Genomic DNA, 17654 nt, shown 5'->3' with positions numbered 1-17654 from the left:
CCACGAACCTTGGTCAAAGACGCATTTCTTTCATCGGACCTAAGCTATTCAACCAGCTTCCTACGGATTTAAAGCAAATAACATGTCGCACTCGTTTCCAAGCAAAATTGAAACTAATTTAAAAAAATAAAATAGGAGAATTTTTAATATAAACTTCGTTCACCACCAATCGAGCTTATTCCTTTAGCTATAATTGGTTAACATTTTTTAAATAAAAACAATTGATAAATGCATTTTTTATAGCAATAAGTAATAAATAAATTTAAATTATTATGAGCTTCCTGCAAAGCTACGATGGGACCCTTAAAAGGATTCTTTTCCGCTGGGTACTCGCCGTAGCTTCTTGTCAAATTTTGTGTTTTGTCGGTCTCGTATTGTTTTTTTTGTTCTCAGCGTTTCCGCGATTCGTAACTTTGTTTTGTTGTGCTGACCTTTTTTTTTTGTACGCTGAGAACTGATGTGTCCACTACCAGGGGGCTCCGTTTGTGAGCTTTTTGGTGTGGGGGTAAGAGGCGGGCTATTAAAAAAAAAAAAAAAGATAATAACATACTTGCGCTGAAAACAGTGAAATTCTTGTGTTTGAGCGCAACGAAAACACGAATCGAGTGCCCCTATTGTTGCGCTACCATTTGACTCAATGCGTTAAACAAAGATGGCAGACACTGCTCTAACCAATGGCTTCAAATGGGTAGCGTGATAATAGAAACATAGCGATAATGGGCTCATCACCCTATAACTTTTGAATGCGAACAACCTTTTAATAACAGTCGCTGACAACATTTGTTCAATTCGGGTGGCATGGCCTGCTGACAGCTTGTCGACTCTGTCTCCACCGGATTGAAACTTCCTACGCGTTGTAATTTTCCTGCATTCTGACTGCCTGAATAAAGTGCATCCTTGATAGGTGCAGCACCGTCACAACTATCGCACTTTCCCAACGTACAGGAAATTCGCTCCAAGCGCACGTGCTGCATTCGTCCAAAAGTCATTTGATCGCAATCTTGTGTGGTTTTAATAATTTTCTAAGTTTTAATTGTTTTTTTTTGAGTTACTTCTTCCAGCGCTGCATTTCGAATTGCACCCGATGGTGGCTGTTGCACCATGGTGGATGCACTCGCTCATACTCGCGTAGCGTCCTTCTGGTTGGTTGATTTGCTGCATTTTACGCTGGCATTTTACGAAACGGGGAAAACTTTTTCCATCACCAATCAGTGCGACGCCATATTGACTCGGATCTTTTTCCGGTGGTTGGAGTCACGACGCACAGTGGCGGGTCTTCAAACAAAAGTCGGACAAAACCTCAAATGTTACCTAATTTGGCTGAAAATCACAATTTAAGCTAATTTTGAGGTGCTGAGCTCATTTTTGATGTCAAAAGTCGAAAAATATTAAATGCATTTTTGTATACAGTGTCATTGAACCTTTCTTATAACTATGATCCCGTTTTCATGATAGATTTTCCGTTACTGTTCACCAATGACAGCAATATCATAAAAAATGAAGAACACTAATTTCAACCCATTGTATAACATGTTGGTTTACTGTAGATTGTTTAACTATTTTACACAAAACACCATGCACCTCCATATCAGCAACAAAGCTTCAAAATCTCCTTAAACCTTTTTGCGCACCTAGGCGCAGAACGAGACCATGATATTCGAAAAGTAGAGGTTATTTCCCATAGAATGTATTCTATGGGACCGTTCCGAAATGATTCCGAAATTTGTACAGAATCCATTAGTGTAAAAAGTATTTGTGATCTGACCATCTCAAACATATTTGAACTAAAAAGTCATAGTTCCAAGCAAATTTACCAAACTTATTTTATCCACTAATCAAGTTCTTTCGTTCCTCTACACAATGAAACTAGTTGTGCTAAAATCAGACCAAAATCAAAAGAGCAACATGCATTTGAAGTGAACAGAGCAATGATGGTTTCGGAAATGAAAATCATTAAAAAGTCTGGACTGTGCTACGTTTACACTCATGTTAAAAATTGTGTTCTTATCCAATGATCATAAAATTTTGAATATACGTCATTCAATACATGAGAAATTCAGGAAAAATATAAAACATCAATATTTCTGAAATAAATTTTTGAGGTTTTGGCCAGCCTCCAGCCACTGTGCGACGTTCCGGTACGCAACGAAAACGTTGGCAGCCGGTAGGGATGCAAATTGACTGGTCGGCGAAGACCGTGCTGAAAATTGTAACTATCAGTTTAATGGACAAATTCCGATTGTTTTGGGTAAGAACAAGGGGAAATGTAAGTTTCTGATTGTGATTAAATCCAAACAAAACCCAAACCTGCGATAATTTGAAAACTCAACAAAATTGCTTCTAACCAAGATTACCTAAATATTGTTCACACTGATTCATAGAACAAACCCTTGATTGTCAATATGTCTAATACTTGAATTTCCAATACTGAGTTTATTCTACATTACTTTGGTTATGTACTTAACATAACACATTCCTCATTTTATATTATACATCTGAAATTTTCGAGAAACACTACCATAAATAAGCATCTCTACTCGGGCTCTACTTCGTCGCAGTAAAAAGGATAAAGTTTCGCGGGTGGAATTTTTTCGTGTCCAAAGTTTGTTCATTAAACTTCTCTCACTATCAAAATTGGAACGATTTAAGCGTGGGCTCGCGGCGGTTGCATATGAGAGGCGAAATGACTTGATTGTAAGCCGCCACACGCAGCTCATCTACTGGCTGGCTGACAAACACTCATTTTCAAACGCTAGTCCACACAAACACACCTACAAAGTTTTCGCACAAAACTTTCGCCAAACTGCCATAAAGATGACTCGATAAATGCAACCAGAAACGCATATTGCCATCCGCCACATTATTTCTGTTCCTGCATGGGCTCCGGAATGCGTAATTGTGTTTCGATCAAACTTGTGAGCGACTTTGCGAGAGCGGAAATCTAACCTCAACCAACTCTATCGCCGTTCCAGGTGGCAGTAACAGCCGAAAGCGGCTTTTCGTCGCAGCTGCGGTTCCCGTTCGGCCTGACGGCTATAATGATCTGCCGAGCAAATCCGAGAGAAGGGGATAATCCAGCACCATCCATTTAATCAAACTCTCCTAATTTTAGGTTATAAATGAGTTTTAATGTCTGCTATCCGGCGGTGATGCCGCCCGCTTTTTCTACCACAGAACGGCAGTGTGTCCGGTCGTGACCTGGGGGTTGAACAGATCGCCGAAACAAGAAGCGTAACGCAATTCGCAACGCGAAATGTGCAACTTTTTGCTGTTGTAGCTTTTTTTTGTTCGATGACCCTTCTGCTGTCGTTGTTCGGTGCATACATTATACCGCCATATACAGTTCCACTTGGTGCTTAGATTAGCGTCATTTTGCATGAAACAGGGAGGAGCGTAGCTTTAGAATCACCTGCTTATCGGAGGTTTGCTGTGTTCCTTTGTCGACCACAGGACGGTCAGTTTAATTATACATGTATTAGAAAAAGTTGCCTTTGATGAAGCAGAAAATATGAATTGGCCGAGTTTTTAAACTAATTAAATTGGTTGGGAGCCAAAAAAGAAACTATTGATTACAAGTTGTTCAAAAAACTGTTTATTCTTACGGAGCAAGTCATGAACCACTGAAGCGACTAAGGTGTGATCAGGAATCAATAGCGACTGGCTCAAATGGCACGTTTCCCATGTTGACCGGAGATTTGTGTCTTGCCATGATATATTTAATCATCATTAGGGATAAGGAAAATAATGACACAGTACAAATAAAACAGAGGTTTATGCACCCCCCGAAAGGATGCTGAACGAACGGAAGTTAACTGATTTCATTCAATAACCAACCCATTTGGTTTCGAAAGAAAACTGAACCGAGTACAAAACTGAGGTTCATATGAGAGTGCGGAATCATGTGTCACATTCGTGCTGGCTACACAACACATACGTTCGCTTTGTCTGAACGAGGTAAAGATGGAAAGGTGAAGGGAAAACCAAAATCCCTTTCGTTTCGTGGCAGTCTCCAATTTCCTGTCGGCCGAATCAACGGTCTGCCTAGAAATACTACGCTGAGCGTGTCGTTGCCGGAGCATCCGTCTAGTTTGCGACCGCAATGGAATAGCTCGCGCCGCCGAAATATTGGAGCTGATAGGAAACACAGCGCGTGGAAACAAAAAAACCAGGATTATCCACCGTCAGCTAAAGCTGGCCATACGAAATAACGAAGAGCTGAACAAATTGCTCTCCGGTGTTAGGCCCGTAGCCAGGATTTTGTTTCGGGAGGGGCTAAAAGTATGCAATTTCAACCCTTAATTTTAACACTCCATTTTTTTTGGATTTTTGTGAAAATTGTCTCAGAGCTATATCACGTTAATGCGATAATTTTCAGACGATTTTCAGCATGTTGTTTTAAAACAACTTTGTGCATTTAAGGGTTAATCCTGTTTACGATTTGAGATGACCGAACAAGTCGTAAAACAAAATGAAGTGCAGGAGACAACGAACCGAATTATCATCGCAAAAGTTCGTGTTCGGAAATGTAGTTAATCTCCAATTCGATTTACATCGCGATCGATGACAAAATTCGTGTAAAAATTAACTTCAGTTTACTTCGAGAGCAACCTAAAGGCATTTCAGAGTATTTTCAAAAAAATAAAATTTCAAAATTTCTTTAAAAAAAATCATATCTGGCACATACAGGTGTGGTAAAACTGGCATTGAATTCTACTTGTCACAACTAATGCAGCAGAACTATTTACATTCCTATTACGAGAATGATTCATGTATTTATTATTTTGCTCAAATTAAAACAAGTATATGTTTGAATTATCCGGGTACCCGGGTCCCCACAAAACTGAAATACCAATTACTAAAGTAATTTCCAACCGATTTTGATAGTTTTTGGTGTTTTGGATTCAGGAACTCATCCACTTTTAGACTTGGTAAAATGAATCGAGTTACATCACTCAGTTCTCGGGAATCCGGATTTCCGGAAGCATGTTCCAGTACTGGGATACTATTTGTGAATTTCAATGGAATACTAGCAATATGGGTATCAAAATTCTTGGAATTGCATCAGTAGGCTATATCTCGTGGTTTTGAATCATTTGGTGATTTGACTTCGAAACGAATGTTCCGGAGCAGGTTCCCGTGAGGCCGTGAGTGGCTATTCCATTTTTCAACCTGCCATAGGGGCCCGTAACAACAAATAACAAACTTCCGAGACAATTTGAAGAGTTTTGTACTCATATTACTAGGACATTATTAAAATTTACAAATCATAGCCTAGTGCTGGAACATTACTCCGGAAATTCCGGATTACCAAGAATCAGATCCATTCATCCGGTTCAGTTTTACAGAATCAAAAAGTGGACGAGTTCCTAAATTCAAAACATCTAAAAGTGTCCAAATCGGTTAAAGAAAGCCATAGTTATGAGCATTTCAATTTGTGGGTGCCCTCGTTGGCCTGTTAAAGGTGTTTTTTTGTTGGACACATAACGGTTAAAGCCATCTTTGCGCGTGAAGAGCACAAAACCTATAACTTAATTAGTTATGGAATTTGCGTTTCCACTTCGTCTCATCAGAATCCGACACTAATTTAGTGGCAGAACTAAGCTAGCGCTGGATTGACGTAGACATAATTTGTGTTCCTGAGCAAACCTTCAGTTAAAGCGTTATTCTTGCGGGGCATCACGCTTGACTAGGGATTTGATCAGGAACACAAATTGTGTTTCAGTTTTTTGGGGCTAGCGTCAATCCGGCGCTAGCTAAGTTAGTGTTGGATTCTGATGAAATGAAGTCGAAACGCAAATTTCATAACTAATTATTTTCTTAAATTATTAACCTTTTGAGATAGAGCATAATCTAACATTTACTGTACTAGAATTGTATTCTCTTTAGTGTCGCCTTCTCGGTGAATTCGTTGTCGTGTTGTACTCGAGTCGTTGATGAATATTGCCGAAGACACCATATTTCTAAAGTATCGTGATCCCGCGATAGAGAACGGATCTATTTCTTTACTTTTGAGATTCTTCAGCAAAGGACCGCTTAAAAAGTTGTCAACCGCAAAACTCGGAAAGGATGAACCTCCAGTATAAGAACCGGATAAAATAAATAATTCGTACGTGGGAGCTTCGGTATAGATAAGATTATAAGTCGGCTAACCAAAACTAGCTTGTAAGAATCGGGCATATTTTTTGCGGTTTTTATACTGAAAGTATTTTTATCCGACTCTCACAGAGGAAAGCCCTAATCCGATTTTTATGCTTGAAGTTTATTTGCGATTTTTTTTCTAATATATTAGAAGCGGGTTTTATAAAGCGTGTTGTTCCAGTGCGTCTTTCATTTTCGGTTGCTCATATTATATAATGTGCTGAAATCTGGTACGCTCACTAGCACCGCATAGTGAGAGTATCAATCTAATCTGTCACCTTCTAGTAGTCCTTAACTTCTCGAGCAAATTTACTGACGACAGCACCCCTCTAAAAAATCTCGATTTTGAGATAATTTTGAGAATGCTTTCAACTTTTGTTGAATGTTTGTATTCGCACTAGCGCCATCTGATGGAACAATTCAGAGTTATTATTTGCACCATCCAGAAGCTCTTGATGTGAGGAACAAATTTTCCTAGGACACACCCTTTCAAAAGTATCAGATTATCGTTATATTTCATGTTAAACCCAATCAACAAGAGTCGCATTTGGGACGAGAGGTCCGATTTATTTACATTCTCTTCATAGCCGGCATAAATATTTACAAATTTGTTATTCATTTGCTATAAGTTGTAGGTCTAAGTAAGCACAAAACATTGCCAAAGAAAGTGCGACGAGACGAAATGTTCGATCACAGCTCAAATTAGTCGAAGTCCCATAAGCTATGGGATCCCTACTACGCGGGTATTCACACAAAATAATAGCGAAACTATATCTTTTATATTTGTAGTTACATACTACCAAAGGTTAATTTATGAAAAATCAAATTTGTAACATACCTTTAGCAGTTTTCAATTTTTGTAATATACTTTAGATATTTAGAGTTTTTGAAGGCGAACATTTGCTTCTAATACATCAAAACTTCTATTATTCAAAAGATATAAGTACTTATAATATAAAAAAATATGTTTTGATACAATTTAGTAAAATTAAAAAAAATATTTTTTGTTCAATTATACCTCGAATCATTACCTTAAATATACCCTCTCCAAGGTTGAGGGGTTTGATTTGGTATTGCAAACATCGTCAGGCATATTGCGTACATCATCGCTAAAGAACAACTGCTTTAAGATGGCTATTGCATTACGCCTCGATAGTGGTGCATCGAGGAGACCGAGAGAGCTTATGCGCCTTTTTTATGTTCTATGTTTATTTATACTCTGCATCTGCGCATACAAACGCTCAACCACTGGTCTGTGCGCGGTGATGTGGCCGACTGGCGGCATTGACTTTTGCTGTGTGCCGGGTTTGCAAATATTGTTTCATAATTTGATGGCGCTATTCGTGGACGGGGCTCATACTGGGAGTCATTGTGTGTCCATTTATCGGTCGAATTCGTCATCGTGCATATACTAATTAAATTAATTTAATAATTGAACTAGTCGTATGTCTTTCTATGTATGTGTTCGTCTGAGTATTTGTGACAGTTGGATCAGGGAACGGATGCAGAACTGGCGTATATGATAGAATAGTGGCTAATACTTCTGGTGATCAATTTGTGCATTTGGTTCAATTCATTCAGGAAAGTTGGATTGGATAAATTAGGGTACAATGAATTTACCGACGCCCGTGAGTCATCCATTCCCGGCCAGCATAGCATGATGAAAATCTAACAGCATGCAATAAAAATACAACATTTGCTGTATTTAGGCGAGTTTGATTTCATGTTACATGTTTTTTTTTCTATTCTGCTTCTCTAGTCTGTTTCTTTTGTACGTCTATTAGTCTATTAGTAGCTTTTCTATTATTGATGTATACCAAAATAGTATCGGTCGATTTATACACTTCTAATCAAGCTCTTTACACTTTTTTTTTCTTTATTCGGCGTGTTATGATCAGTGTTGGGAAAAACTCAAAATATCAATGTTCACAAGTGAACTTTTTCATCGGCGATGTTGATACGAAAACAGTTGTCAAGAAAAATATCGCAGTCGAAAAGTTCGCTAGTGAACTTTTGTATATGCGATGTTCGCAGCCTAGCATTCTGCACTGAAAACAATCTTGATGAGAGAAGTTCGTTCCTGAACTTTTCTACCTAAAATATCCTAAACAAAAATTCGGCCACCGAAATCATCTCGAATGATATTTGCATAAGAATTTTTTTCTTCATGTTATTTACTCTCATATATTCAGGTTTTGTTGCATTCATGTTTATTTAGAAAATAAGTATCATGATTCTGATAGCAATTGCGTTTGACTACATATGTGCGTCAATAACAGTGCTGCTAGATGAATTCTGTAATATTCAACAATGAGTTAAAATTTTAAAAATGATTATAATATTTAAAACTATTGTACACTGTATACGGTCTAAAAATATACATATTTTGAATTATATTTATAACTAACTGGTGGACCTTCAAAAATTTTGTGTAAAATGTAAACAAACGATTTGCATACAAGATATGCATAGATTATTTTTATGATATAACTTTTGTTTACATTTTGAAGCATTTTTTTCAAAATACACGATCATTAAACATTCAGATTCAACATTTATTAAAGTATTTGAATTTACAAACGTTGTTCAGGGATCAGTAAACTAATAAATAAAATGCTATCAAATGGAAACACCACCTCTTCGTTTCTTTTGTCTTCGATGAAGCATTGCCTTCCATTTTAATTTCCTGAGCAATCGACTAATATTTTGTAGGCAAGTTTATATATGGAAAGACACTTTTCTTTTTATATGGTTTCCATTTTTTTGGAAATAATGTGAATATTAAAAAGCAAAGTTTCGTTCGTTCAATGAGTACTGCGAGTCGTATGTGCAAATGATGTATGTACCTATAAATCAATTTTGTCAAATACTATTCCTGCTCTCATGCTTCTATAAAAAAATACCAAATCTTATCGCTTGGCAACGCTGGTAAAATATTTTAAAAAACCTACTTCTTCTTTTTAATAAACATCGCATTTCATCGCAACCACGTAGCTTTCGACAAACGATCATACGTATTCCAGTGGAAAGTATCAAAAATCGAAGCATATTAAAGTGAGTTATATGTTAAAAACTGAAAAACATTCAAAGTAATGGAGGAGAAAAATACTCAAAAATCAAAAATAGAAAAGGCTGTGCGAATGGAAAATGAGAACTTCCTATGCAATGTTAGTGATACGTGCGACTACGTGCAGAGAGGAAAATTAAATCACGGAAACTTTCTTAGGCATATCAGAACGAAACATCCAACCAAGTTAGGTATGCTTCAGTTGTCTCTTCCTGCACCCAAACGCGCTATATCTTCCTCCGACAATGAACTTCCGCCGCCGAAAAAATCTAAAAACAAGGTCGTCGTTGAAACCGATCGAGCAGCAGTAATTCTTGGAACTATGCAACTTGCAACTGCTAATGCATTGCCGTTGAGTTTTCCTGAGTGGATAGGATTCCAAACACTCATGAAACCTCTTTGGGGTGCTGTAGGCTTACCGATGAACAGAAAAAAGTTATCGGATCTTTTAAGCCGCGGAGCATTGTGCGTACGAGAGATTATCGCTAAAGAGATGGAAGGTCGTATCGTGAACTTGAAAATAGATAGTGCTTCCCGGAGAAACCACCATTCCTTCGGTGTAAATGCACAGTTTTTCTTGGACGGTCGAGTTGTCTGCCGTTCTTTGGGTAATATTGAATTTCATGATTGTATGAATCATGCAACATTATTGAGTTTTTTTATATCTTTCAGTAATCAAAGAGATGACGGTTAGCCAAACTGCAGATAACCTGCAACAAGCTTTGCAAGAAGAAGCGATGCGAAAATACAGAATCAGCTCTGATCAACTGTTTACCATTGCACATGATAATGGAGCGAACATGGTTGCTTCGGTAAAACGGCTGCAAGCACATATGTCGGAGAACATGTGGACCGACTCGGAACCTCTCCTAAAAACAGAGTTACAGGCTGTCGAAGCAATTTTGGACAACTCTAACCCTAATCGTTTGTTAGATTTCATGGCCATCGACGAGGCAATAGACGATGAATTGGATAACGAAAGTATTGTAGGGTTTGGCAGCGGGTCAGACACCGAGGAGTCCGACGACGAAACTTCCGAGAAGGTAGAGCCTTATGCGGTAGGAAACACCAGATGCGCGGCTCATACTTGCCAACTAGCAGTTTGGGACGTTCTGAAAAAATGCACCAAAAGAATAAATACTGTAAAGAAATTGGTGAAATCGACACGCCAGGGCAAGTATCGAGAGCAGTTCATTTCACACAAAGCGCACTTGGCTCCCATAGCAAACATTACACGTTGGAACTCGGTTTACATAATGCTCAAGTCACTATGCGATCAAAAGTCATTCTATCTCTCTCTAGAAAATAGATTTAGTGAAATGGGTAACACTTTTTCTAATTCTAAGGTTGTACATTAAAAATGTAATAATATTCTTTTTTTAGCATTTTCCAAACATTGGAAATTTGTGGACCTTTACTGCGATGCCCTGCAACCCGTGTTTTTCCTTACTGTTAGTTTGCAGCGAGAACATGTGCCATTGTCGGAATTTTTTTGTGAATGGTTGATTTGTCAAGCAAGATTGAATGCCATTCCAGAAAACAATCTAGCTCAAAAGCTGCTTATAACGATGGATACACGGCTTAAAACGCTTACTGACACAATTCAGTTCAAATGTTGCTTATATATGGATCCTCGGTTTAATTATCTTGGTTCGAATCGTCTATCTGTCTATGATAAGGATCAAGTACAGGTAAAATATACATAGTCTATTAAAATACATATTATAAAACTATATCCATTTTTAGACTTATCTCCTAAATATGTGGAGCCGTTTGGATAGAATCGAAGGAAAAGAAATTAGCAGTCAGTCAGTACCAGTTCATGACGAATCGGATTTTCTTGAGACGTATCTTGAAAACTATTTTGGCAAGGATACGTCCCAGGAGAATTTACCCGAGGAACCAACTGAAACCCGTTTACTTAAGCTTGTTAAAGAGCTTGAGTTTCAAAAAAAAGTTCCTATAACGATGCCACCATCTGAACAATATGTTCGAAATCTTCACTCTACCGAGTCCAGTCCTTCAACATCCACATCATCCAGCTCACAAACAACTTCAACTCTGAAACGTTTCGACGTGCTTCGGTACTGGATTGATCGGCAAACCAGACACCCAGAAATGTTTCGCCTTGCTGTTGCAATTTTATCAGCACCTTCAACGCAAGTAACAGTAGAACGTGCCTTCAGCGCCTTGAAATTGATACTAACTGATCATCGGCAACGCCTGAACGACAAAAGTATTCAGGACTTAATGGTTTTGAAACTAAACCCCGATTTGTTGACAAAAGTCGCCCAATCTCTCAATATAGAGGAAGAAAGTGATGCGTAATGTTAATTTGTGAAATTTAAATAATATTTTTATCAGTTATAATTTAGATTCAACTGATTTTGTTTTTTGTTTTGTGCAAAACTACATTTGTCTTTTGCATTTTTGAATTTATCAATAAAATTATTCTGAAATTATTTATTCGTATTTGTTTTTGCTAATCGTCATTGTTTTTACCCTGAAAAAGTTACTATTCGTACTAAAACCTTCTTACTGTTACTACAACCTCTACAGTGGGTTATGTAGACAATTGCGTACAAAACATCGGAACTAATTCTAACATTCTCACATATCGGCTTGCCGAATTCGCTAACCGCACCCAAATGTCCCTACACCCTTGGACAAGGGAGCGATGCCATCTGCGCCAGATGTAGGAGGACTGGGATTGGCGCATGTGGGGATGACGTTGACGAATCACTTAGAGCAAGCTCCGATGCCATGGACTACATATTTTCAACATAAACCACTGTAACTGTCCTGAAACCAGTTTTTTTATGCTAAATTAGCATAACTAACATAACCAACTCTATACTGATTTACTTATCGTCCGAAAATTAGTCGAACAAGACAAATTTGCTCGTTTGGTTCCAAGAAATATTTGCTAGTTTGGTTCCACGCACAGATTCAATGGCGAATAAGATCGACAATAAATTCAGGATTTGAAATCGTGGCGGTCGGCGTGGTAGACAGATGTATTTCAGAGGAGTCCTCACAAAAGCACAGGCCAATAACCGACTCGGCGGGTATTATGGTATGCTATTCAATGTCGAATGAGAATAGGAGGTGTTACATCCACACTCGAGTACGTGTTCATGATTAATCAGATTTTCTTGAGACATATCTTGAATTCATTCATTTTACTTGAAATATATTTTCGTGGCTGAAAAAAGCAAAAAAGAACGACATGTGACAACTGTTAACGCCACATTAATTAACGTACCAGTGATTTCGTATTTTCAAGTTTTTTTCTCGCAAAAATGGTAAATCAATGCGAGAAGATTTTAAAATGCTTCGAGTAGGGCAGAAAACTAAAACCCGCGCTTGAACTGTTTCTTGGTCCTCGGTTCGACGTTCTTTCCAATTTGCATCTGCCTCTGCATTACAATTAAATTTCATTTTATTCTGCTACACGCGTACGAAGTGAAAAACTGAACCTCAACTAAAACTGTTTTGACAACGACCAATAACACGGTGACTTGGATGCATCGAAAAACGAGAAATTATCCCCATATACTAGTAAGAAATTTCCGGTAGTAAAAGTTGCTGTTCATTTTCATTTGTATTTGTAGACCAGGTATATTTTCACTGATGATTGCTAAAAAAAATACATTTTACTGTAGATCTTGTGGTGTGGTGTTTTGAGCTGAAATAAATATTTGGTGTTTCTTTTTAATCCTTCCATTGCTCTATCAATGAAAATTTTATCCTATGCGATATTGTCAACACGCAAGCTTTAATTCAACGAGTCATTGATGCCAAAATTCACTTCCGAATGTTTCTTTTGCGATGTTTTATGGGAGCGAAAATTCGTTTCGTGTGTCATCCAAGCAAAAGTTCGCTAGTGAATTTCGATGTTTTGAATAATAGAACCTTTGTTCGGACATGAATTATTCGGAGACGATGTTTCATACTGCCGATGTTTTTTTAGCAAAGTTCGCGAAGAGATTTTTTCATGAATGAATATGAAATGAACTTTTAACGATAACGATTTTCCCAACACTGGTTATGATTCCTTTTATTAGTATATCTCTACTACACGCTATTTATACTCATATAGGTACAAACGCTCGGGGCATTCGCGACAACACAAACCTGGCCACAAACGCGACCATGCAATTGCAATTTTCCACACATACTTACGCCCGCGATTTCGCTTACATGAAAAATCCCCGGTAGTTAAGTAAACGTAGCATCTTTAAACTTCCAAACGCGGTCTTAAACATTAACCCACCACTCGCGCGATCATGAAACGGTCGCATCCGGAAGTCTTACCTCGGTCCTAGTAGTCTGCACTAATGTCTTCAGTTGAACCAATCAAAAAAGTGACGCTCATATTCACTAAACAACATGGTGACATGACCTGGAACTCTAGTGATATGAGGAAACGGACTCTCTTCTACCATCTGTACCATGCACTAAAAAATAACCATCAGACTCAAGGTTCGTGCGCGATCAAATAAGAATACACGCTACATCATTATAAAATCGAAATTATACACGCGAAGTCACATACACGTGACAAACACGTTAATATACAAATGCTTGAGCCCTTCGCGACCATCCACGGCACCTGCACCCGCGACCTCGTAAACATGATAACATCCCGGTAATAAAGTGAATGTCTCAGCTTCTATAAATTTTCAAACGCGGTCTCAAGCGTGAACCTAAAAACTCCCGCGGTCGCATGATCATGAATCGGTCACTTCCGGATGTTTCTATCCTTCAATTGGATTAATTAAAAAAAGAACGCTCTAATATGCACTGGACACCACGTTACATGGCGACAACACCGAGGACTCTAGTGATATGGGGTAACTTACTCCCTGTCAGAATTTGAATTGTACGCCGAAAACTAACTGTCAGAATGAATCCAGGGCAGGTCCGCGTGACCATCCAAGAATGCACGCGTATATAGGAATGGCCACACGGTTACAAAATCCAGTTTTGTACACGTGAAGTCACATGAACGCGAGCACACGTGACAAACGCGTTAACATACGAAGGCTTAAACCCTTCGCGATTAACAACGCATACGTACGTTCGCGATCGCGCAAACTTAATAACACCACGGTAATAGGGAGAACGTTTTAGCACTTACGAAGTTTCAAACACTATCTCAAACGCGAACTTACAAACGTCCGTTTTCGCGCGCTCGTGAATCGGTCACGTCCGGAAACCATTACTCTCTGTCCTAATAACTTAGGTCCATACATTCAGTAGGACCAATCAAAAAATAAAGCTCATATCCACTAGGCAACACGTTCCATGGCGACATCACCGGGAACTCTTGTGATATGGAAGATCTCACTCTCTTTTAGCACCTTAGTCGCACAAAAAATAAAGCATTAAATTCACGGTCCGCGCGCGATTATCCAAGAACACACACGAATATGCGAATGGCACAAGGTTATGAAATAGAATTTATACACGCGTTAGCAGACGCGACTTACAAATGCTCGAGCTATTCGCGATGATACACGGAATCGCGAATCCCTACGCCCGCACATACCTGACATGTTTGACATATGGTGCCATAAAACAAATTATTCACCTTAAAACAATTTTAAAGCTATCGGATGACTGCTTCAGTTAAGTTTTTGATTGTGAAATTAGAACCATCTTAAATGTTTAACTACGATAACTTTTTCAAAGACATAATCAGGCTAAGTTATTTAGTTTAAGTGAAATCTCAAAATTCCTGCATAATTTACAATCTAATCCACTGTGCAACGTATACTCGTTCTGTAATTTTGCGGTGGTATTAGCAAAATAGACAAATTTTTATAGTATATTTCAGTTAAAACCGACTTAGCTACATCACCCAAGCAACCAACATCATTTTGTTTTCGTATCACTTTTCACCCTAAACTTTGGTAGGTGTTTTTGTGCGAACAGCACTAAAGCAATCGCGCTACGTGCCGCATCCGGTCGTTGGGCTAGTGGTTTTAATTCAGTACATTATTGGTTTGTTTATTTTTTGTTCGACCATTCTTTGACGGCTTCTCGATCTTCAATAAGACGAATTTCGATTAATCGATTTGCTTTTGTGATTGTTGAAAATAAAGCATTTTAGTTATACATTTCGAAACCATCGTGTAACGGAAAATGGGACAGAAATAAATTGGCTCTCTAAATTATGCTCACGGTAGTTATCGCAACGCAATTGCCCCAATTACCGTTTTGAAAGTGGCACCTTCCATCACACTTTGCGCCATAAAACAATACTTTCCAATGAGGACGGTTTTATTGCAGCTGTGCGAATGCATTGCGTTTGACGACCACATGGTTCACTTAACAAGGGGCAAAATGTATTGACATCGCATCGACAATCTTACGCAACCCGCTATCGTTTCAGTCGTTGAGGTTGCCCAATTCATCTTCAATTGCGGTCCGGAATTCATCTCTTGCCAATCATCGCACATCGCATCGTTCGCGGACCGTATAATTAGTTCCCGAAAATTCCTCGTGGAGTAATGTGTCCACGAACCAGCTGAAAGGTGTACGAGCGAAAAACGTTATTATTATTCGACGAAATTACTCCAATCGGTGAGGATTCGGTAGACATCAAGTCGCACATCTTAACGTGAAAATTGGCCAATTAAACAGGCAGTGATGCTTTCCGCCCAATTCCGGTCTCGGTACCAATCCCATATTGTCTAGTGGTTAGGATATCCGGCTCTCACCCGGTAGGCCCGGGTTCGATTCCCGGTATGGGAAATCTTTTTTTTTTCTGCGGAACGTATAAACCTTCATTTAGTTACCATTTCAATACGTTGTCTTTTTGCATGGTTGATACGCTACTCTTGTCATTCCCCAGCACGCAGCGCTTGCTTAGATGGCAGTCAATGTTTTGTCGCATTCCTCACTCGGCGCCGCCTGACGAATGAGCGAGCGATACCAGTCGTGACAGTGTCATTAATTCCCTCTTCTCTGATCGTGGAAATATAAATTCAGCCCATTTTCCCTTGTTACTGGTTCGGATCTTATCGCCGTTACACACACACGGTGCTACTAACTTCTTTCCTATCTGCCAGTAGTGCTCTTTTCCATGCGGCTTACCAATCTTCTAGCAACGTATTCGTTCATATTCGCAATGGTTTAGTATCGTAATTTCTTTCTGTTATGGTCGTATGCGTATCTGTGGTATCCATTTTCGCATGAAAACGTTCTCCACATGAAAACCCAACTTGGTTATGTGGCGATATGACAAAACAGAACTGTCACATACACGGGAAAGTAGCCGTGCGGCGGGGAAAGGAAGCAGGAAGAAACTGAAAGAAACCGCAGTAAAAAAAGCTAACGATACGACAAACAACAGCAACAGCAACGGCATAGCTGAAGCCAATAAACGACGACCTTTCGTTGGACACTCGCGGTTGTTTGTTGTTGTTGTTGTTGTTGTTGTTGTAGGAACGGTTGCTCTTTTTTCTGAGGCGGGGCAAAATTAATATACTAGCGACAATATTTTACGCTGGAATTATGTGCACACGTCACCGGGTGGTATCGTATACAATATACAACAGGCAAGTGCTCGGCCGGGTGTCGTGACTTGTGAGAAACGCGATGACTCGAAGTCGGCGTGGTTGCGTTGAGTGCGGTTGGGAATGGGTTGGATGGGACGTTGTTATTCCAGTGTAAGGTGTACAATGTGAATGCTTTTAGTTGTTTTTCAATAACATTTTTTTCTCGGATATAAGAATTTTTATACAAGTTATCACTTATCAGTACTCGGCTCGGCGACTTGAATGTAACTACTGCTTGGGACCGGAACAAGAACATTTATATGGTTTTGAAGAATGGTTTGCCTATTTTAAATCTTGTTCAAGGTATAGTGTCAGTTTTGCATGAGGACTAAATGCGCATGGTGGTGTATAAGTACTCAATTCCCACGAACTTTATAATTTTGCGAAATAATGGTTGAGTTTAACTGAACAGTGTATTTTGAAGAAATTTAGTAACAATATGAGTCATTATTTTGTTGGAAAATTTCAGTTTCACATTTCGCCTTAGAGAGGGTGCGAGCAAGATTTTTTTAGAAGTTTGATCCGATTAATAGTGACATAAGACCAAACACACGAATGCACAAATCCATCTCAAGTACAAGAAGAAATTACAATTATCTTTCTAATCCATCGCAACTCAACGATTAGCAGTTATAATCCCTTCTTGTATTTAGTTACATACAAATTTTAAGCCGCTTTAGAAATGGACAAATGTTTATCGATTTGGTACAAAAGTAAAGCAGAGTCTCAGTGTGACATGGGGGGGGGGGGCAAGTAACTTCGTGATGTACGAGATTCTTAAAAAATAATTTAAAAACTTGGGAGTATCCATGATGTAGAGTAACTAATGATAAAAATGAATAACTGCTGAGATTCTCTTACCAAAATTGCATAATTCCATC

General features: G+C 38.7%; 1 non-coding gene across 1 annotated transcript; it reads left to right on the top strand.

Annotated features, from left to right (window-relative positions):
- The first annotated feature begins 15895 nt into the window (after nt 1–15895).
- On the top strand, nt 15896–15967 carry Trnae-cuc (transfer RNA glutamic acid (anticodon CUC)). The gene has a single exon. It is a non-coding gene; the product is annotated as a tRNA-Glu (tRNA).
- Nucleotides 15968–17654: the final 1687 nt, after the last annotated feature.

The sequence above is a fragment of the Topomyia yanbarensis genome, chromosome 2, assembly GCF_030247195.1.
Source record: "Topomyia yanbarensis strain Yona2022 chromosome 2, ASM3024719v1, whole genome shotgun sequence".
Classification (NCBI taxonomy): Eukaryota; Metazoa; Arthropoda; class Insecta; order Diptera; family Culicidae; genus Topomyia; species Topomyia yanbarensis.
The sequence above is the reverse complement of the archived record's forward strand: the minus strand, read 5'-3'. Positions and strand labels throughout refer to the sequence as shown.